This window comes from Jaculus jaculus, chromosome 18 (genome assembly GCF_020740685.1).
Source record: "Jaculus jaculus isolate mJacJac1 chromosome 18, mJacJac1.mat.Y.cur, whole genome shotgun sequence".
Lineage (NCBI taxonomy): Eukaryota > Metazoa > Chordata > Mammalia > Rodentia > Dipodidae > Jaculus > Jaculus jaculus.
The window spans coordinates 62284808-62308086 of record NC_059119.1 but is presented as its reverse complement, the minus strand read 5'-3'; the positions used below and the strand labels follow the sequence as shown (position 1 = coordinate 62308086).

At 45.6% G+C, this 23279-nt stretch overlaps 1 pseudogene; it reads right to left on the bottom strand.

Annotated features, from left to right (window-relative positions):
• Positions 1-960: 960 nt before the first annotated feature.
• On the bottom strand, positions 961-23020 carry LOC101604660 (annotated as a pseudogene).
• Between the last annotated feature and the right edge of the window lie 259 nt (positions 23021-23279).

Genomic DNA, 23279 nt, shown 5'->3' with positions numbered 1-23279 from the left:
GATATTTGCCACACAGTGCTCGACATTCATGTCACCTATCTTTTTATTTTTTATTTTTTTGGTTTGTAGAGGTAGAGTCTCCTTTAGCCCAGGCTGACCTGGAATTCACTATGTAGTCTCAGGGTGGCCTCAAACTCATAGTGATTCTCCTACCTCTGCCTCCCAAGTGCTGGGATTAAAGGCGTGCGCCACTATGCCTGGCTTTATCTCTTATCTTGAGTAGAGATTTTTATGTGTATGTCAATATGATTCTTTGAATTCACTGCCTGACTATATGTACTTGAGCCCAAGTTTATTTTAGGTACTGAAATGATAAAATGCTACTTTTGTTTATTGACAATTTTCATAATTATAGACAATAAACCATGGTAATTCCCCTACCCTTCCTTTGGCTCTTACATTCTTCCCACCACCTCTTCTACAATGGACCCTGAGCCTTGGAAGGTGTGATAGAGATGTTTCAGTGCTGAGCACTCCTCTGTCACTTCTCAGCACCATGGTGCCTTCTGAGTCATACCAAGGTCACTGCCATCTGAAAAGAGAAGCTTTTCTAGCCAAGAGTGAGAGTAGCATTAATCTATGGGTATGAACATTAAGCGAAGTGCTTTCTGGGCAGTTTGGTGAGCATAGTATATACATTTAGCCAGACAGCAGCAGACATTACAACCCTAGCTAATACTTTTTATCACTGTTGAAACCCTGTTGGATGCTAACCAATGTATTAATTCGCTGCCTCACTCATCAACACAGGCACAGGCCTCCGAGTCTAACAAGCAGAGAACTGCAGCTCTGCTGCAGCCCTTGGCCCCACTGCGGGAAGTGGGGGGTCCTTGCAGTCATCCACCTTTCCTCATAGGGTTAGTTAGGCACCCCTGAGAACAGTCTTGACTTCCAGAAGGAAAATGTAATTTAATTCTACAAATTCACAAACCAAAATATAAAAATCCATGGAAAACCAAGTCAAGATGAAGAGTTCTGAGGCAGACGTCCTGCCTCATAGACGCCCCCCATGCGCCCCTCGTGCTCCAGGCTGGGCCAGGGGTGCTGACTTAGGCTTGAAGCTGGGCCCACAGCTGAGGCTCCCCGGTTGGTGGTGGTGAGGTTGAAGCCTGTCTCCTTCAGGTCATTATCATCGTGCAAAGCCAGGAGAGCACCATGAGGCCTGTGTCCCAGGCAGCTTCCCCCACAGGAACCCCTGCTAACCGGAACCTTCACTAGTTGGCTGTAGCCTGGGCCACCCTCGGGAGGTCATGGGCACATGCCACACTTCACCTCTGCTTCATGTTCCTGGCAGGCCACGGAGAGGGTCAATGAGGCATGTGTGTGTGTGTGTGTGTGGGGGGGGGGGGTAATCACAGAAATACTCATGCCTGGGGCCATCTTCTGCATTGATTCTCCTCCCAGGGAAGTACGGCGGCAGGGACATGTTCATGAGATCAAAACCCTGGGCTGAAAGCACAGCACCCAGGTGCTCTCGGAGATCACTGTATGGGTAATTACTGCATGTTGTCTTCTTGGCCCCTGGGTGGTCACTGTAGCTAGGCCAGGGTTTTCTCACTGGGTTTCCCCAGGTCCCTAAAACCCTTGGTGGTCTGATCACTTTCTGACTTTCCAGGGAATAGTTGTTTCCAGGTTAGCAGCTCTCCCAAGATGCAGCCCACTGTCCACGTGCCCACAGCTGCGGAGTGCTCCTTGGCACCAAGCAGTGCCTCCCGGGGCTTGATGGCACAGGTTCACCGTGACTGGGGTGTAGGCTTTCAGAGCCAGACCAAAGTAACCTGCCCTGAGGAAGCCAACACGGCTGAGCAGAAGCTTAGAGGTCTTGAGGCCACAGTACGGGGTGGATCCACTTGTGAAGATGCTTCGGCCCCTGAGCACTGGGCCGTTGGAGTCTTCGCCTCCCCTGGCGGGAATGGCTGCTTCTCATCTCCATCAGGCTCTTGAGCTCATGGTCCACATAATTCATCACAGTGTACATCTGGTCCGTGTTGCTGCCCACGATGGGTTCCCTGGCAGTGACAATATCGGGGTGCTGAGTCTTAAGGACATTGTTAATCTCCCTCAATGGTGTGACCTCCATCTTCAGGGCCACAGTTTCATTAGTATTTTCTTTTTATTTTTCTTTAAATGATACAGCTTACTTCAAGTAAAATAAAAAAAAATTCATTTATTTGCAAGGAGAAAGAGAGAGAGAGGAGAGAGACAGGGAGAATGAGTGTGCCAGGGCCTCTAGCCACTGAAACGAACTCCAGAAACATGTACCCCTTGTGCATTTGGTTTACGTGGGTCCTGGGGAATTGAACCTGAGTCCTTTAGCTTTGCAGGCAAATGCCTTAACCACTGAGCCATCTCTCCAGCCTTCAAGCAAAAATTTTAATTTAAAAAATGTTATACATATATATCTTGCCAAATACTTGTGATGATGAATTCTCTCATAAAGTTATGGTACGGAATGTAAAACTACGTGCATCCATGCAAACACAACATTAATGTGTTAGCATACACAGAGCCTGGAGGGTTTTGCCCTCTGCTCTGAGGACTACCCATAGGTGTCTTCTTCAGTCCTGTTCAGGCACGGGAACTCCTCCACACTCCAGCAGCCCTGCAGGGCAGGTGGGTAACTTGGGCCGCTCCTGCTTGGGCGCAACAGACAACAGGGCTTGGAGAGTGAGACTCTGAGTCCCCTTCCGTCAGTGCACTTCTCTGAGGGGCCCCCTCACCCACTTCCTACTCCCCTTCTAAGCTGACCCCAGAATCTTGGTCAAACTGTAATTCGGGAACAACCACGATGAGGTTCTAGTTTTCATGCTCTTCATCTTCTCTTGTTCCTCCATCACTCGCTTCTTCTGAAGAGAGTTTTGAGGCCTTCTCCAGGTTGGCTCCCAGGCTCCTCCCCCTCTTCCTCTTCCTCCTCAGGGCCTGAGCTTCATGCTGCCATGAAGACTTGGCTGAGCTGGCTGTCCTGTCATGGTCACTGATGTCCTGTGGGTCAGAGAGCAGATCCCTCTCTTCCATCTTCTCTTCTTCTTTGTTTGTTTGTTTTTGTTTCTCAAGGTAGGGTCTCACTCTAGCTCAGGCTGACCTGGAATTCACTCTGAGGTCTCAGGGTGGCCTTGAACTCTCGGTGATCCTCCTACCCCTGCCTCCCGAGTGCTGGGATTAAAGTGTCCTCCAGCTCAAAAGGCTCTCATGGTGGCCGCAGTGGGCTCCGGCGGCTGGCCTTGTTCTTCCTGCCCACGGTGCGGCGACTTCTCTTGGGGCCTCACGCTCCTTGCTCTGCTCTTCTGCCCCTTCTGCTGCTCCTCATCTTTCACTCCATACCCTCTTCCTTCCTGCCTGCTCCCGGCGGTCCGATTCTCTCCTGGAAGGTTCTCTTGCCAACTCCCCTGTCCCGTCTCTCCCATGCTCTGCCAGCGTTGTGCTGCCCCTCTCGGTGGTGTTTTCCAGCCCTCACGTCCTCGTCCTTTCACGCTGGCGTGTTCCCCTCCTTCTGCTGAAATGCACTGATGCTTTTGTCTCTCTTTCCTCTCCTCATCTTTTCTGTGATGGGCCTTTTCTTCCTAAGTCATTTGCTGGGGGTGGTTTGATAGAGAATCATCTTCCTTTCCTCTGTCTTCCATAGAGTCCTCTCCTCTGTATGGTGAGTTCCTGATTGCAACCTCCTTGAAGTGATTGCTCAGCTCCCCCTCTTCAAGGGTGTATTAGTTGGGGTTCTCTAGCATGGGGGGAAGACCAGCGTGGATGGAAGACCAGCGTCTCTCCAGGAAGCCCCTGGGCTTTCAGTGCTGTATCAGGACTGCTGAGGCATCCAGCCTCCTGGACTGAGCAGCTACTGAGTTCCTTGACTGTCAGGCCTGCAGACTGCTATTGTTGGACTGCTGAAAGCTAATCCAATAAATTCCCTTTTAATACAACTCATTCTATTGGTTTGGGTCCTCTAGAGAACCCTGACCCCCTCAGGAGGAATGCATGTGGGTTCCTAAACAGATCAAGCTGACAACAAAACTTATTGATCACAAAGGGAGTCCCACTAATCAGCATGTTTTAAATATTTGATCTCTGCTTTCTCCTCTTGTTCTTTCCTTCATTTCTTTTCTTGAAGAATTTCTTCTGACACTTTCAGTTTTCAAGTTTTTTTTTTTTTTTTTTTTGTTACTCGTTTGAGTTAAAACACCCTGTACCGCCACTGCCCCTGGTACCAGAGTTTGAGAAGAACCAGCCTCAATTTCTCATTCTACTTTCTCTCTGCTGATGTGAAGGTGTGACACTGGCTGCCTGGTCCTGCCATGCTTTTCCTGCCACAATGGGCACATTTCCTCAGAACTGTAAGCAGACATAAGCCTTTTCTTTTGATAAGCTGGTGATAGTGGGGTATTTTTGCCCCAGCTATGAGAAGGTATCTGATACAGAGGGGCAATACTATCAGGACTGGAAGTCAGAAAGTTTGTTTCTTTCATGTCTGGGGTTCCACCAAAGGACCCAAGCAGAAGTGGAATTTATCTACATAGCAAACATGCAGGGAATGAGCGCTTCTCCAGCAGGTGGCTTTGAACTCCAAGATTACTCAGTATTTGCAACAGACAATAATAAAATTTTAGACAGATGGTATGGTAAAGGAAAATGAATAGAGTTCTCTACCTGGGATAGCTTGGAAAAGGTAAAATTTGGGGATGGGAATATGGCTCAACGGTTAAAGATGCATTCCTACAAAGCCTGCCAGGATGGGTTCAACCCACAGCACGTAAATCCAGATGGACATTTGTTTGTAGTGGCAAGAGACCCTGGCATGTGCATGCACATGCGTGTGAGCGCACACACACACACACACACACACACACCAATGAATAACAATTAACAAGAAAAAGGTAATAAATAGAAGATAAAAAATAAAGGTTAGGATAGCCTATTGATGCATTTTCTACCAGTTCTATCTGTAGGCTATGAAGATCTGGAGTTTCTTCAGTGGTAGGTTATTACTCTTCCTGGTGGAGAGCCAGCAAGAACACCTCTGTTTCTGTAAATCTACATCTTTATTTTAGGCAAATAAAGGGAAGGCCTACACCTGCTTCTTCCTTTTTGCTTTCAGCTTAACAATCTTTCATATTTGAGGCAGGGGACACATTCTGTTTTCCCATAACACACAGCTGGTAGTTTTTAACTTGTATCGTTGCAGTGAAGACATTTATAAAAAGCAAAAGCAAACTCCCACTTCATATTGCAATTATTTCAAAAAAGGGAGAGATTTTTCTTCCTTTCTGGGGGGCAGGAGGAGGAATGTGTGTATGTGTGTGTTCATGTGTGCATACTTGTGGAGGCCAGAGGACAACCTTTGGTGTCTGTCCTCAGGATCGCTCTCTCTCCACTACTTTTTGGAGTCATAGTCTCTCACTGACCTGGAATGCATCAGTTTAGCTAGATTGGCTGGTCAGTGGACCCCAGGCATTCACCTATTTCCACATCCCCAGCACCAGCTTAAAACCACACCACGATGTTTAGCATTTATATGTGAGTTCTGGAAATAGAATTTGTGCTCTTATGTTCACAATGCAAGTACTTTAGTGCTTTTAGAGCTATCTCCCCATGTCCAAAGAGAACTTTTCAGCACCAAGAATAAAAAAAGCATAGTAGTGACCTTCTTTAATTTGAATAAACTTTCCTTATGAAGAACTCATGCAGTACTTTTAGAAATGTACATAGGACCGGCCCCAGAGCCTGTCCACGTTTGAGAGCCACAGCTTGAGTCATTTGAAGAACACAAGAATCATAAGAAAAAAAAAAAAAAAGACATGAGCAAGATGAAATGAATGCATTAAATGTTGGAGATATACTATCTTTTACATAAAATATTCTTTCCTTCATTTTCATTGTTAAATTTTGAATCTCCAATCTTTACTCTTTGATTAACGGAATTTCAGAATAACATACTTGAAGTAGTGGTAGAAATGTATTTTCCATTGATAAAAAGACTAATGACTTTTCTTCTATTTATAGCTCAGTGATTTGCTACTAATTGGATTGGCCTCTACAGTTCTTACTGAGATATATAGCCTGTGGGTGTCATTTGCATGCTAATCATTTCTGTAATTGATCTTCCAGATCTCTTCAAACCTTACAGGAAGCAGTGGCCTGCTGCTCCGAAATTAACTAAGGACTACGGAGCCGCCCTCACTGGAGAGGACCTGCGTTCCGTGGGTGTCCTGGCATTACCAGCCACTGAGTCCCACTGTGCCCTGGAACCACGTGCTCAAGACGTCTGTCCATGCAGGTAGCACGGTGTTTAGAGTTTGTGGTTTTGGCCAGTAAGAAGTTATTATTGCCAGGATGTGTAAGAGAAGCGTTTTGTTTCTTTTTGTGTTAGTAGAAAAGTAGGCGTGGTTCTAGCGGTCAAAGCTGGTGATGGATCATGTATTTAAACTGTATGTCAGAAGAGAATTCTATTAATGCCGAGTAATTAACACATAAGATTGGGGTACACACAAAAAAAAAGAAAGAAAAAGAGCCAGGTGTGGTGGTGCATGCCTTTAATCCCAGCGCTCAGGAGGCAGAGGTAGGAGGATCGCCGTGAGTTCAAGGCCACCCTGAGACCACATAGTGAATTCAGGTCTGCCTGGACTAGAGTGAGACTCTATCTTGAAAAACAAACAGCCGGGTGTGGTGGCTCACGCCTTTAATCTCAGCACTCGGGAGGCAGAGGTAGGAGGATCACTGTGAGTTTGAGGCCAGCCTGAGACTACAGAGTGAATTCCAGGTCAGCCTGAGCTAGAGTGGGTCCCTACCTTGAAAAACAAAAACAAAACAAACAAACAAACAAAAAACCAAACAAACAAAAAGATTGGGGGTATAGAAATGAGAAAGACAGTTTCTAAGTTTGTTCAAAGATCTGAATACTGCCCTGTTTAGAGGGAAATTACTGTTTATTCTTGGATTATGGAGTTAAACAACTTCATAAAACCATAGACATTCTTTTATAAATTACTTCACCCTGTGCAGTCAACTTAATCCCCTAAGACTTGGTTGCCTTCCAAAGTGCCCACTTCTCAGATTCCACATTTGTCAATATCCCACACCGAGGACAAAGTTATCAACACATGAACATTTTCTTTTTTATTTATTTATTTATGTATTTGAGAGCGACAGACACAGAGAGAAAGATAGAGGGAGAGAGAGAGAATGGGCACGACAGGGCTTCCAGCCTCTGCAAACGAACTCCAGACGCGTGCGCCCCCTTCTGCATCTGGCTAACGTGGGACCTGGGGAACCGAGCCTCGAACCGGGGTCCTTAGGCTTCACAGGCAAGCGCTTAACCGCTAAGCCATCTCTCCAGCCCGAACATTTTCTTTTGAGGGGAGGGACACACCCAAATCATATTCAAACCATAGCACCTGTGCTCAAATTCTCTAAAAAGGAAATGAAAATTCACTGAGGCCTAATGAGATACCCGAACATTACAGCCTGTTTGTTGCCAAGGCTCTTGTTACCCACCAGAGACAGAAGTAAGGCCCTGTTGCTGAGCACACCGTGTGCTTGCTGCAGGTCTGTGAAGAGCCAAGCTGAAGCTGAGCGGGAGGCCTCCTCCTAGCTGACTAGCTGTCAGGAGGCTGAGAGGCTTACGCAGCCTTTGGAAAGGCCATCAATAGCCTTAACCAGCAGCGGACTCTGCTTCCTCTGCGATCTCTCCTGGGCCCCAGCATACGGGGTAGAGGTGGATCTCATGGTGGGCCGTCAGCTATCATTTTGTCTTATCTGTGGATCCTGGTTCTCCTCCATTGTCTCTGCCGTCTGTAAAATAAGACAGAGTTTGCCAACCCAGAGTGAGAGCAGCTTGGACTAAAGGGGATATGCAAAGTTATTTGAGGGACTTTTTGGTATGCCAGCCCACTCTTGTTCTCCAGAGAGCAGTGGGGGCTTCTCTCTGGTCTATGAGTTTGCTGAGCACGGGATTCTGACTTGGTTTCCAGCACCAGGTATGAGTTCTCTCCCACTGAGCAGGCCTCATGTCCCGTCAGAGAACACCTGGTCACCCGAAGAGGCTGCACACCGTTGCACAAGTGTGCACTTCTTGTCCCGCTGGATGATTTCGTAGTCGGCAGTGTCCCCTGTCTATTCAGGCTGGTGGTGACCATTTTCTTCTAGCAGCTCCCTTAGGACTCCCTGGCACTTTGAAGGCTAGCCAGGAGGGAGCTGGTTTCCCTTTAGGTTCCAGCATGGTATTCTGATGTCCTGTGACCACAGCCTGTGGTGTCTTCAGCAATAGGGTCTTACCTTTTAGCTCTGGCAGGGAATCAATTGTCTTGGCAATGGGAACATTGTTTTGGACATCTCATGGGTCTCTCTGTGGGGTGGAGAGGCAACCCAATTCTGGGCCTGTGATTTGCCAGCCAGAGTCCATGGTTTTAATGTTAAGCATTTTCCATCTTCTATCTGGACTGACCCCCCTCCTCATTTGTTGGTGGCTATAGGGTGTAGAATGCTATCCAGAAGTGGGAAGAATCAGATTACAAGAGCTTATAAGAAGAAAGGCTAATTTTCCACTGCAATGAAGCATAGCTCAACTATTCCTTGGTTATTTAGAGCAGAGTAAAATGGCTTGAGGGTGGTACCCTCAACCATAACACTATTCTGCAACTAGACTTCATTGGCAAAGGGGGAAGGGAGTTAAAAGTGGACCAAACACTCTATATAGAACTTTTCTTCGTAGAGGACCATTGTGATTGGGTCAACGATTATAAGAAAGATCGCCAGATCCTAGTGTTGGTCCAGTAAGGACCCTAGAAGACTCCTGGGTTCAGCAGGAGCTGAGAAGAGAATGACTCCCTCAGCTCTGACCCTCTGCTCCCACGTGGCTCTGATGGGAAGCAGAGACATGTGTGCTTCTCTTACTGCTAGCCTGACAACCAGCTGCAGGAGGATGGTGACAGACATGGTGATCGAGCAAAACAGAAATCCAGAGGCTACAGAGAGCTCAACACTAAGTCGGGCTCTCAACAGGCCTGCCATGGCTCAGGGAATGCTGCAGAAAGGAGGCAGAATTATTGTAAGAGCCACAGACTTGTAGGAGTATCCTGAGGCATGACCTCCCTGCAGCCCCACAGGGACTGACTGAGGCCTTCATGACCCTGCATTGAATACACCTCCTCACTGGGAGGGCCCCAGAGAAAGGGTGATTCATTTTAAATCTGTTAGGCTGCCCGGATCAAGAGTACTGCAACTGTGATTTACCACATGTAATGCAGAAACCAAAAGGTGTCTTCAGGTAAAGCATCCAGTTCCTTTTACAACAAAAAGGCATCATGGGGGCAGGGGGGCTGTAGAGATTGCTCAGCGGTTAAGGGTTTTGCCTACAAATCCCGTTGACCTGGGTTGATTCCCCAGTACCCACATAAAGCCATGTACAAAGTGGCATCATGCATCTGGAGCTTGTCTGCAGTGGCCAGTGGCCCTGGCAAGCCCATATTCTCTCTCTTCCTCACTGTCTGTATCTCTCTGTTTGAAAATAAATAAATAAATAGATAAAATATTTTTTAAAAGGCATCAGATTCAGAAAAGAAAACATCATATGCAATCACAAGCCCACCCTCTGGACCCTAACTCTCCCTAAAATAAACCTTATAATTCATAACTTACCCCTCTCTGAGTCTGGATATTCAGTTTTTTTTTCTAACTTGGATGAAGATCCAAATTTTGGGGCTCATAGGTCTGGGGTCTCCTGCATCTTTGTGTAATCGTTCCCTGGACTCAAAATCTTGCATCACCAGGATCAAAGCAAAAAGCCTCATCTATGCAAACCTAAAGCAGAAAAGTGTGAGCTATCGGCAGACAATTTTCTGGAAGTCTGGTCCCTTGTAATTGGCTTCACATTTCGCTTGACCTTAGCCAAGAGGACAAGAAGTGATGCCTTCACATTTCAGATCTTTGAAAAAGTGGACTTTCAGCACCATGTTTGCTTGCTTCCCTCAAAGCTGGAGGTGGAGTTCCTTGGAGACAAGGAAGGGGATAAAAATGAAGCTGCAGATGATTTGTTATTTTTCTCCCCACTTCCTTCCATATGTGCTCTGCTCAGTCACGCTTCCGGAGAAAGGCGCCTTCCCAGCTGGCCAGCACTCTTTGCTGTCATGTTTGCAATTGAAGATGGAGGACCAGGACAGTTTCTTGGGCCCAAGATTTTTATTTAACAGCTGGAGAAAAGGATGGGATCCAAAGTGAACAAGAAAGGAACCCTGAGAAAGAGGAGAAGATTTTTAAGGGTTTTCAGGGGTGGGAGGAGGGAAGAGGCCCAGAGAAGGAAGGGAGGTGCTTGGGATGTGTGGAACTTGAGCGAGGATGGTTGACTCAAGCTGGTGTGATCAGGTTATGTAGATCACCTGTGGAACTCCTTCGGGATGCAGGGTTTGGAATGTCCTTTTCACCCTAGATGACAAGCAGGGAACCCCTCTGATCTCAGGTTCTTTTTTTTTTTTTATTTTTATTTATTTATTTGAAAGCGACAGACAGAGAAAGAAAGAGGCAGAGAGAGAGAGAGAGTGAGAGAGAGAGAATGGGTACACCAGGGCCTCCAGCCACTGCAAATGAACTCCAGACGCGTGTGCCTCCTTGTGCATCCTGGGGAATTGAGCCTTGAACCGGGATCCTTAGGCTTCACAGGCAAGTGCTTAACCACTAAGCCACCTCTCCAGCCCATCAGGTTCATTTTTAAAATTTATTTTTATTTTTTTATTTATTTGAGAGAGAAAGAGGCAGAGAGAGGGAGAGAGAGAATGGTCATGCCAGGGCCTCCAGCTACTGCAAACGAACTCCAGATGTGTGCGTCCCCTTGTGCATCTGGCTAACATGAGTCTGAGAGAATAGAACCTGGGTACTTTGGCTTTGCAAGCAAATGCCTTAACTGCTAAACCAGCCCTCTAGCCCTCAGGTTCTTTTTATTTTATTTTATTTATTTGAGAGAGAGAAAGAGGGAGAGAGAGAGAGAGAGAGAGAGAGAAAGAGAGACAATCGGTGTGCCAGGGCCTCCAGCCACTGGAAACGAACTCCAGATGCACATGCCCCCTTGTGCATCTGGCTTGCATGAGTCCTAGAGAGTTGAACCGGGATCCTTTGGCTTTGCAGGCAAACACCTTAACCACTAAGCCATCTCCCCAGCCCCTGCTCTCAGGTACTTAGTGAGGGAGTGCAAAGCGTTATATCCAACACTGCCCAGGTCATCTGTTTTGGGTTCATAGCTGCCTGTGGAATGTAATCCTATTTAAATATTTTGTTAAATGTTGTTAAATGTTGCAGTCAGGTTTGTGTTGCTGGTAGAAATCACCCAACCAAGGGCAGCTTGTGGGAAAAAGAGGTTTATTTTGGCTTACAGACTCGAAGGGAAGCTCCATGATAGCAGGGGAAAACGATGGCATGAGCAGAGGGTGGACATCACCCTCTGGCCAATATAAGGTGGACCACAGCAACAGGAGAGTGTGCCAAACACTGGCACTGGCTTAATACCCATAAACCCGCCCCCAACAATACACTGCCTCCAGGAGGCGTTAATTCCCAAATCTCCATCAGCTGGGGAACCTGGTATTCAGAACACCTGAGTTTATGGGGGACACCTGAATCAAACCAGCACATTAAACAACTTCTAAATGTGTTTAAAGCCCTGGACTGGGGTGCTTAGCAGCTAAGTACCAGTTTTACTTGGCTAAACGGTGTTGTTCATTAAGTACTGAAGAACTCAATCCTTGTCTCCATCCCCACCAGCCCCTCAATGCACACTTCCTGTGGGAGCCTGTGGTGTGACATCATAGCCTATTCCTATAGAAAAGCACAGCGGGAAGGCAAGGTGGAGAGGAACTCGGGAAGAGGAGGAAATGAGAAGATGATGGAGACGTTTGATGTAGACCTAGACAGGATAGATAGAAAATACTGCTTTTTTTAAAAAAAATTATTTTTATTTTTATTTATTTATTTGAGAGTGACAGACAGAGACAGATAGACAGAGAATGGGCGTGCCAGGCCTCCAGCCACTGCAAATGAACTCCAGATGCTTGTGCTACCTTGTGCATCTGGCTTACGTGGGTCCTGGGGAATCGAGCCTCGAACCAGGGTCCTTAGGCTTCACGGGCAAGAGTTTAACTGCTAGTCCAAGAAAATACTGCTTTTTCTTTTACAACCCAGTGCCTCAAAAATCTAAATGATATTACTAACTATTGCTCTGAACAAAATCCCAAGAACATAACGTTTTGAAAATGCAAAATTATGCCACATTATTTTATGTAAAACCGAGGTTTCTAGCATCTCCTGAAAAATACAGAGATATAGCAACACCAAGTTTGTTGCTACACAGATCCATGGTCCCAAACTCAGTGCCTTATCAATGAAATAAGCATTCTTCTATTGAGCTTAGTCCTTACTACTCTTATCTATTTAGCCCACCCCATAAATTATCTGCCTGGCTCCTGTTGGTGTTTGAGTTTGTGACCTACATTCTAATAAGGAAATATGAAGGCATGGATAATCGGGCAAAGGACAGTCTAGAAGAACCCAGTGGATTCCAAGAGAGGACTTCCCTGTATAAAACATAAATGGAATGTCCTTTTAACGCGTAGTGAATGAGACATAAATGATTGCGGTTGTTTCATACTGGGGCTCAGTCTTTTGCAGGAACAATTTGGTGTTCTCATGACTCTAGATGGGGCAGTAACCTTCTTGGGAAAGGCCTAAACCCTTGGTCATGCTCAGCCTTTGGCAAGTGGAAATAGACACATAGGAACATTTGCTGTTGCTGTCCCTCTGCCATTCCTCAAAGTCCAAATAATTTAGAGTTCTCGTCATTTCTAGTATGCTGTGATCTTCTATGCCCCAAGACTTTTTATTTCCCTGGGTATGCAACTAAAGAGAGTAAATAGGACAAGACTGTTGTCTTAGAAGTCAGCTGAAGAATTACATATGAATCTGATTAGTTTTCAAATTTGTCTTTATTCAAAATGTCGTATTGTTCCCTTTATAACTTTTCTTTTTGCTTAAACTTTGGATTTGACATAGTGAAGTATTACAGTTGGAGATCTGATCATTGCCCTTTAAAGTTTTTTTTTTCCTTTTTTTCCTATTTTCCCATATAACCATGCTTTACAAAAAAGCTATTTTACCCTAAGAAATTAGGTTTCTGGTTACCAGGTGCCCTAAGTAGACATGAATTACAAGAACGTCTTTTGAAAACCCCATGCAGCACTTGTTTCATTAAATTCCGTGAAGCAACCTTAATTTAGTGGAAGACCGGATAGGTTGTTCTTTGAACCTATTATCACTTTGGCCAGGCCCATAAACCATATTCATGGATGATTCCATCACGAAGGACAACAGTGGGATTAATATTATTTCAGGATACAGTAAATGCCACAGCAATGAAGCTGTTTGAGATCTGGAGCTCACGGTGTCACACTGAATGCATTGACATTTACTCTGCCATCACTTTATTTCCAATATTCCTTCCAAATCAGCCGACGCTAATGCTCCGGCGTGTGTGCAGAATGCGATCCGGAGTGGGGGCGGTGTGCAGGGTCTGGCGGGGGACTGAGCAAGTCCTCGGCTTTCCTTTCTTCTTTTGTGATCGTGAGCACAGGGAGCCATATTTGGATATTTTACGGGTTTTTGCTCTAAAATGTTGGTCCTTTGGACTGGGCTTTTTTCCTGGTGTTGTACATGAAATCCCTCTTAGCTGTGACTGAACATGTCACTGTTCTTGCATGAACTGAGAAGTCATCGTTCCGTCTCCCTGGCATGTTGATATTGAGCACAAATGAAAATGGAAATGTTTAGAATGGGAGATAATTTGGGTCTTACTTGTGGTATTTCCTACTTCTCTGTGTCCTTAAATTTGATGCCATCAGCAATAGTTTGGACATAAAGACAATACTTGAGAACTCATGGGTGGTCTGGGGGATTTTTAAAATTTATTTGAGAGAGAGGAGAGAGAGAAAATAGGTGTGCCAGGACCTTCAGCCACTTCAAACAAACTCCAGATGCATGTGCCCTCATGTGCATCTGGCTTATGTGGATCCTGGGGAATTGAACCTGGGTCCTTTGGCTTTGCAGGCAAACCCATTAACTGCTAAGCCATCTCTCCAGCCCCTGAATTTCTTTTAAAGTAACAAAAATGGGCTGGAGAGATGGCTTAGCGGTTAAGTGCTTGCCTGTGAAGCCTAAGGACCCTGGTTCGAGGCTCAGTTCCCCAGGACTCATGTTAGCCAGATGCACAAGGGGGCACATGCATCTGGAGTTCGTTTGCAGTGGCTGGAAGCCTTGGTGCACCCATTCTCAATCTCTCTCTGTCTCTTTCTCTCTCTCTCTGTCACTCTCAAATAAATAAATAAAAAATGAACAAAAAATTTTTTACAGTAACAAAAATGTTAAGTGTAATGGGATTAATCTAAATTTACTTATTCTCTCCCAAAAAAAAGTGAGAAAGAAGAAGGGGTTCAGTGGAAGTGGGATGGTGAAGATGAAAGTCATTGGAGGGGATTTTAATCAAAATACATTATGTACGTGTATGAAAATTGCCAATAAAAAGGTTTTAAAAAGCACTGAAAAGTGTACACAAATTGTCAAGGAGCAAGAACAGTGAAGGGCAAAGTGGTAATATGGTTTGCAATACACTGCCAAAGGGCCGGAGGCCACTCAGATGGAAACTTCTCAAGGGCACCAACAAGTGGTTTGGAGCTTCCTTTATAAAGCTTTTAGGGGTGGGTGGGCTGATTGCTTGTGACATAGTTTGGGTGAACCTTCAGATTGACAGGTTTGGGTCATATAACGTTTCTCTCTACTGCATATGTTTCTGTCATGTTATGGATGTGATTTCTATCATGTATGTGTCCAGTTATATATAGGCATATGATGGTAAATAATGATTTTTTGGGGCACTTAAGGACAGAGTTTGCCTTACTGCATATGCATCTAAAATAAGCCCAGGCTGTACGGTTCCCTGTGGTTCCAATCCCAGAGCCCTGTTGTCTCTCCTGGGATGCAATGGAGAAAACTGCTCCATTCCTGCCTGTGTTCTTTGTTCCTCCCCAGGAGGCCAGGCTCTAGTATTTTTTCCCAAGGCAGGGTCTCACTTGAGCCCAGGCTGACCTGGAACTCACTCTGTAGTCCCAGGCTGCTCCTGAACTCACAGTGATCTTTTATCTCTGCTGGCATCAAAGGTGTGTGCCACCATGCTTGGCTTGACATATTATTATTATTATTATTTTGGTTTTTCGAGGTAGGGTCTTTCTCTAGCCCAGGCTGACCTGGAATTCAATATGTAGTCTCAGGATGACCTCGAACTCACGGTGATCCTCCTACTTCTGCCTCCTGAGTGCTGGGATTAAAGGCGTGCGTGCCACCACGCCTGGCATTGTTTACTTTTTGAGAGAAATGGTAGAGGGTATGGGTGAGAATGGGTGTGCCAGGGCCTCTTGCCACTGCAAATGAACTCCAGACATGTTGCTTCTGGCATCACATGGGTACCGGGGAATCAAATATGGGCCAGCAGGCTTTACAAGCAAGTGCCTTTAGCCACTGAGCCATCTCCCTAGCCCTGGAGGCCAGACTCTTGCAGACCCTATACTGCCCCAGAGTTGGCCATGTTTCAGCTTTTACAAGTGGCTGCTCTGGTTCTTGGGAAGCATGAAGTGAGAGGGAACCCGAGAAAGTCTTCATCTCTCCCCTGTCATTTCCCCTCCCCCCATCTCTCCTCCTCCTCCCCAGGAGGCAAGGTAGTACACATACAGACGAAGTCTTAGAAGCAGAGATTGCTTTGCTTGAATTCTTTTCTGAGGCTCTTCTGTCTTTCTCCAGGGACCACCTGTGACCTTTGCTTTATTAACAAGATCCCTGGCCAGGGAGCCATTGGCCTTGCCAAAGGCTGGCAGTGCAACTAACTATAAATAGAGGAGGGATCTCCGGGAGTCAGACGTCATGTTTACTAAACAAAACAGACAAGCGCTCGCTGTAGTGCGGGCAAGTCCTGCATCTGTCAGTCCTGGGAGATAAAGAGGATCCATTTTATTGAGCTTAGTAATGAAAGCCCTGTTGGAACAGATGGGTCGTTCATATTAGCTCTAAGAGACTCAGGAGGGCAGTTTTTCTTTAGAAAAATTATGTTTTTCATTTAGACCAACAACAGCCTGGCTGTCTCAGCATACTTTCCTATAAATTTGAAAAGAGTGAGAAAATCATGGCCCAGACTGTTTTTTCCTCTCCCCCAAATATCAGGGTTAGCACATAACAGGGGAAAGGGCCTAGCTAAACTCAAATTTCAGATACATAACAAATACTTTTTGACCATAGGTATGCATTATGGGACACACTTGTTCTCAAAAGTTGTTAGTGAGTTATTTAAAATTCAAATTCATGGGGCTGGAGAGATGGCTTAGCGGTTAAGGCCTGAGAAGCCTAAGGACCCAGGTTCGATTCCCTAGGAGCCATGCAAGCCAGATGCACAAGGTGGCAAATGCACCTGGAGTTTGTTTGCAGGGCTGGAAGTCCTAGCATGCCTGTTTTCTCTCTGAGTCTTTCAAAGAAATAAATAAAATAAAAATTAACAAATCAAACTTACCAAGGCAGCCTATATTTTATTTACAAGTATTTAGTACTTTTCCAAATGTCCCTCCTTATGTTCCTTTTATAGCAGGAAACTCACCATCTTTTAAACACTCATTCTACCATTAGCTGTAGTCACTAAGGAGAAAAACAGCTCAGGTGACCTTTCCTAGTATGAACTTCTGGGACCCTTTGAAATTTGTCTAATATATCTACCGTACGGCAACTTTTCCAATATTTGTTAACACCCGTGTCTCTTTGAATTTTCTCTTTTTTATACTGAATGACTCCCACTGTTTCCATTTCCCTCAAGTGATGCAGTTTCAGAACAGCAGTCCCCCTGCAAATGCGTCCCTCATGCTTAGAGCTGCTGTGCCTTCGCAGCGGGCGTAGCGGTTCTGATTAACACGGGTTTGTCCTTGGGAAGTTCCAGCCTCGTGACCTGGCTTTGTAACAGCCTTTTCCTGAAGAGGACATGCACCATGTTGGGGGAGGAGGGGACGAGGTTCCACACTGTCCCTCACAGTAGCCTGAGGGTTTCCTGAATGTTTTAGGGAGCTCAACTCAGTTAAACCCAGGATTTGTGGCTTTGATGTAGAAAAGAATATCAGGATGGGCCAGTACAAAGCAGAATTGGGGTTTTATTTATTTATTTTTTCTCAATTTTTTTTATTGACAACTTCCATGGTTATGAAAAATATCCCATGGTAATGCCCTCCCTCCCCCCACTTTTCCCTTTGAGACTCCATTCGCCATCATATCCCCTCCCCCTCTCAGTCAGTCTCTCTTTTATTTTGATGTCATGATCTTTTCCTCCTCTTATGAGGGTCTTGTGTAGGTAGTGTCAGGCACTGTGAGGTCATGGATATCCAGGCCATTTTGTGTCTGGGGGGAGCACGTTGTAAGGAGTCCTGCCCTTCCTTTGGCTTTTCCATTCTTTCCACCACCTCTTCTGCAATGTACCCTGAGCCTTGGAAGGTGTGATACAGATATTATAGTACTGAGCACTCCGGTCACTTCTTCCCAGCACCATGATACCTTCTGAGTCATCCCAAGGCCACTGCCATCTGAAAAGAGAAGATTCTCTACCAAAAGTGAGAGTAGCATTAATATGAGGGTATGGGCATTAAGAGAAGTGCTTACTGGGCAGTTTGATAAGCATAGTATATACATTTACCCAGACCGCAGCAGATGTTACACCCCTAGGGCTCATGACTACTCCGTTTTTTTTTTTTTTTAATTTATTTGAGAGTGACAGAGAGAGAGAGAAAGAGGCAGATAGAGAGAGAGAGAATGGGAGCGCCAGGGCTTCCAGCCACTGCAAACGAACTCCAGAACCCCTTGTGCATCTGGCTAATGTGGGTCCTGGGGAATTGAGCCTTGAACCGGGGTCCTTAGGCTTCACAGGCAAGCGCTTAACCGCTAAGCCATCTCTCCAGCCCCTACTCCTGTTTTAAGTTTTCAGTATCAGGGATGTATTCCCTCCCATGGAGTGACCTCCAGTCCAATTAGAGGGCAGTTGGTTTCCACCATGACAGATGTGCCACTATTGTGCCTGTTGGCTCATTTGGCCTGGTTGGCCAAATATAAGGCTTGTAGTGTCCACTGTTGATTATCTTCACTCTTTCTCCCATTGAAGTGCATGCAGAATGGCTTCTTCTAGCTTTCTGTCAGCTGGTCTACATGGAGCAGGATTTCTCAGTGGCCTTGCAGCCCAAGTATGTGGAGTCTTCAGCAATAGAGTCTTACCATCTATTCCTGATGGGAAACCAAAGGCCTCAGCAGTGGCCTGTAATATTTTGGGGCCATCAGGGACCTCCCTGACCAACAACTCACTGGAAGGTATCCCATCCCTGGCACTGAACATTTTCTAGCAACAATCTAATGTTCCTGAGTGTTCCATTGTCCAAAAAAGTAGGTTTCCATATGATTTATTTATATTCTTTTAGATTTTGATTAGCCCTCTCTCCACCTTTCCTTTATTCAATCTCTTCCTCTGACCTCATTTGGGCTTCTTCACCCCCATTAATCTATTCTTCTACTTACATATATACAATACCATCCTATTAAATACCCCAGAATTGGGGTTTTATTAAAAATATTTGTATATCAATCTCGAGGGTTAAGTGAAAGAGACACTTGGAAACGGAGCGAGACGTGCGCCAGCATTGGTGTGGGCTTCCCAAAGAAGAGCTGCAGTTAAACTTCTTGGCATTAACCATGAACACCTTTCTGGAAGTTCTCCAGTTACATCTCGAACGGTGGTTTTTTTTTCAGTTACTTTTTTATTGCGGGGACAAAACACCCAACCGGAAGCAACTTATGGAAAGAAAGCTTATAGTTCCAAGGAAAACATGCACCATCGCCAGGAAAGTGTTGCAGGAGAAAGAAAGCCCATCCATCATCCCATCAGCAAGGAGGAACTGGAGGCAGTGGCAAGTGCTGAGTGCTAAACGGGAGCTCTCCTGTTTATACAGTCCAGGAACCAAGACCGTGGGATGGTAGGGGGTCTTCCAATCCCAGCTACTCTAAGCTGGAAAATTCCTCATAGACGTGACTAGAGATCTGTGTCCATGGTGATTCTAAACCCTGCCAAGCTGACAATCATCACCATTGCTTAAAAAAAGTTTTCTTCTCTCTGCCTTTGACAAGTGAGATTATAAAGTGGTTCTGGAGGCTAGGATTATAATGCAATAAGGCAAAGCCAGGAGCCATTACTATTGCACAAAGGGGTTTAGAATATGCCTTTTTACTCTAAAGAGGTCTCTGGTGATAGCCTTAGAAAATTGCAAGTTTATACCTAACAACTGAATAAGGTTGTAAATCTTTAATGTTAATTATACAGAGTTCTTGCTTCATAGCTGGCAAGAGGCTCCAGTCAGCTGGGTGAGGCATCCCTTTCCCTTTTGATGTCCCTACAATTCCCCTTGCCTTTCATCCTATCTGGTTCCACCTGAGACGTTGATCTGTAATGTTAAGGATTATCGAGCTGAAGATTCATATTTTGCACCTTCTCCATTGAGAGAGAGAGAGAGAGAGGAGAGAGAGAGAGGGAGGGAACTGATTCCTAACCACTAGACCATCAGGGGGCATCAACTTTCTCCATTTTGTAAAGGGATGGATACCCTATTGATTCAGGGATCTGGATTCATTAATTAATTAATCAATCTGTCTGATGAAGAGGGGCATGAGAAGACCTGAGCTTGTAAATTGCAGGGCGGGGGGTGGTCATCATCCAATGGGAGTGGCATGCTAGTCACGACGTAGGTTCTGCATGTGTTGTTACCAGAATAGCAAATGCCATCAGAACTTAACCTTCAAGTTCAGGTGAGAGTCTGTGGACCAGAAGAATGTGTTGATAGTCCCATAACAATTTTAAAAAGGAATCAGAGCCGGGTGTGGTGACTCACGCCTTTAATTCCAGCACTTGGGAGGCAGAGGTAGAAGGATTGCTATGAGTTCAAGGCCACCCTGAGACTACATAGTGAGTTCCATGCCAGCCTGGGCTAGAGTGAAACTACCTCGAAAAACCAACAACCAAGCAAATAAAGTTTTACAGCCTTGAAATGTCTGGAGGGAGGATATTCTAAGAAGAGCCATTTGTGACTCCCTCTTCAGCTATTATGCTATTGAAACAGTGGTCCTCAAGGAATTGGAATTTCTTCAGGAATCTTATGCTAGGGGAAAGGAAAGGCTACTGTGGAGGAGCTTGAGACAGGACAGGAGCCTACACCAAGGTGGGTCCTTGATGGGTGGAACCACACTTTAAACCAGGACTGCTTAGTCCTCCCTTTAAACCTAAACCTCGAAGGGCTTGGTTGCACACACCTTTAATCCCAGCACCTGGGAGGCAGAGGTAGGAGGATCACCATGAGCTAGAGTGAGATCCTACCTCGAAAAACCAAAAAAAAAAAAAAAAAAAAAAAAGGAATCCGATGGTGGACTAAATTAAAAGGAAAATAGTGTGAGGTTATAACCACTGAAGTACATAGTATATAACAGTGTCGAAAGAAAAACAATGAAGTGAACCAAAGTATAAAGTTAACTAGTTACAGGTTTAGAGATCGAACTTACTTTGGTATTTAAGAAAACATCCTTTTACTTGATCGAAGAGAACTTTTGAAGGCCTGGAGGAGAGAGAGTGGGCAAGCCAGGGCCTCCGGCCACTGCAAACCAACTCCAGACGTGTGCGCCCCCTTGTGCATCTGGCTAACGTGGGTCCTGGGCAATCGAGCCTCGAACCGGGGTCCTTAGGCTTCACAGGTAAGCACTTAACTGCTAAACCATCTCTCCAGCCCCCATAAGCTGCTTTTGGTCGGGTATTTTATCCCAGCAAAGAGCAGCACCTGTCTTATCAGTGGAGGCAGACGCCGGGGCGCATAGTGCAGAATTAACCTTCCCACCTGTTACATCAGCATTCCTCACGGCACCGGGGCTGATTTGTTCCGGTGGCATCTCCACAGGGAAGTGTGGGCAGCGTCTCTAAGGGCGTCGTCACGGCAGCAGAAGGCACTTGCCCCCGTCAGAGAACCCATCCCTTCCAGGGATGCATGCGAGGGGCATAAGCCCTGTTGCTTAGGGACGCAGGGAAGGCAGCTCCTTCCCAGGGCCCTGGTTCCCACAGCAGAGTTCCTCTCTCTTCTGCTTGGGGTCTCGCTGAGGCAGCAGGTTGCCATCTGCCCCGGGAAGGGCATTGCCCCCCAGGGCCAGTGAAATCACTTGGGCTTGTGGCTCTTGTCTGTCATCACTTCCCCCAGGCCTTTTGTTATCCGTTCTTGAAAACCTCAAAAGCCAAATTTAAGAAATCAACTTGCAGTGTCTGAGGTCTCACTGTCTATTTTGGGGAGTTTTCTCCTGCTATCTAAAACAGAATGACTATTGCAATAAGCATCTATCAGCATCTGAATTTAGGAGAGAATTAATTACCTTTAATTACAGCAAACTTAATTACATGCATACTTTTTTTAAAAGTTTTATCTCAAAAACACCTTTATGACTTAGACGTTTTGTAGGCAAGTGTCTTTAATCGCTGGGCAATCGTCTCTGCAACTTGGAATTTCTGTAATGTGCTTAATCTTTCTGACATTGTCCTTACCTCTTTTATTGTTAGGCAATCTTTACTTTAGGGCAAACTGAACATCTAAAATCTTTTTTCATCTGGAAATATTTCCTGTTTTGAAAAATCTCTCTTACCAAAATATATTTTATATCTATAACTTCCTATATCTCTTCTTATTTTTTCTTTATAAAATTTTGAAACCTTTTTTTTTTGGTATTGGTTTTTCAAAGTAGGGTTTCGTTCTAGCCCAGGCTGACCTGGAATTCACTCTGTAGTCTCAGGGCCTCAAACTCATGGTGATCTTCATACCTCTGTCTCCCGAGTGCTGGGTTTAAAGGTGTGTGCCACTACACCCAGCCTTTTTTTGGAAAACATTTTTAAAAATTGCTTTTTATTTATTCATTTATTGGTGAGAGAGAGAGAGAGAGAAGAGAGGGTTACTATGGGCACCCCAGGGCCTCCTGCCACTGCAAACTAATTCCAGATGTATGTGACACTTTGTGAATCTGGCTTTAGTGGGTAGTGAGGACTCAAACCCAGGCTGTCTGAGCCATCTCTCCATTCTGGAAAACCTTTAATAAAAGTTTTTGGTATGTGTATATATATGTCTTGTGGCATATGTGTGTGTGTGTGCGCGTGCGTGGTTGTAGGCGTGTGGGCACACAGGCACACGTATGCCTGTGCACATGGAGGACAGGGGTGACCTCAGGCATCTTCCTCACTTTCTCGTCACCTTTATTTTGTTTTATTGTGTGTATGTGTGCACGCGTGTGTGGATGAAGGCATGTGCATGCATAGCACACATGTGGATGTCAGAGGATGGCATATGTGTGTGTGTGGGTGTGGTAATGGTAATGAAGGCATGTGCCTGTGCAGCACACACATGGACATCAGAGGATGGCGTATGTATGTGTGTGTGTGTATGTGTGTGTGTGTGTGTGTGTGTGTGTGTGTGTGAATAAAGGCATGTGCATACGCAGCATGCACGTGGATGTAGAGGATGGCATATGTATGTATGTGTGTGTGTGAATGAAGGTGTATGCATGCGCAGCACACACATGGACATCAGAGGATGACATATGTATGTATGTATGTATGCATGTACGTGTGTGTGAATGAAGGCGTGTGCATGCGCAGCACACACATGGACATCAGAGGATGACATATGTATGTATGTATGTATGCATGTACGTGTGTGTGAATGAAGGCGTGTGCATGCGCAGTACACTCGTGGATGTCAGAGGATGGCCTATGTATGTATGTATGTATGTATGTATGCATGTACGTGTGTGTGAATGAAGGCGTGTGCATGCGCAGCACACATGTGGACATCAGCCATGGCTTCCGGCAGCCGTGCTTACCTTCCGCCTTGTGTGGAGGAAGCGCCTGCCTGTTTGCCTTCATGTTTGCCAGTGTGGCCTGCCCATGAGTGCCAATGCTTTCCTGCCTCAGCCTCTTTTATTGCTGTAGGTGTGCTGTGATCACAGAGTCGTATGTTGCGTGTCTGGCTTTATGTGCCTTCTGGTGATCCATATTCGGACCATCAGGTTGGCACAGCAAGAGCTTTGCCCACTGAGCATCTCCCTAGCCCTCCAGCTTGTACTTTAATGTGGAGCGTCTTATTGAACCTGGAGCTCACTGACCAGGGCAGATGAGGTTGCTA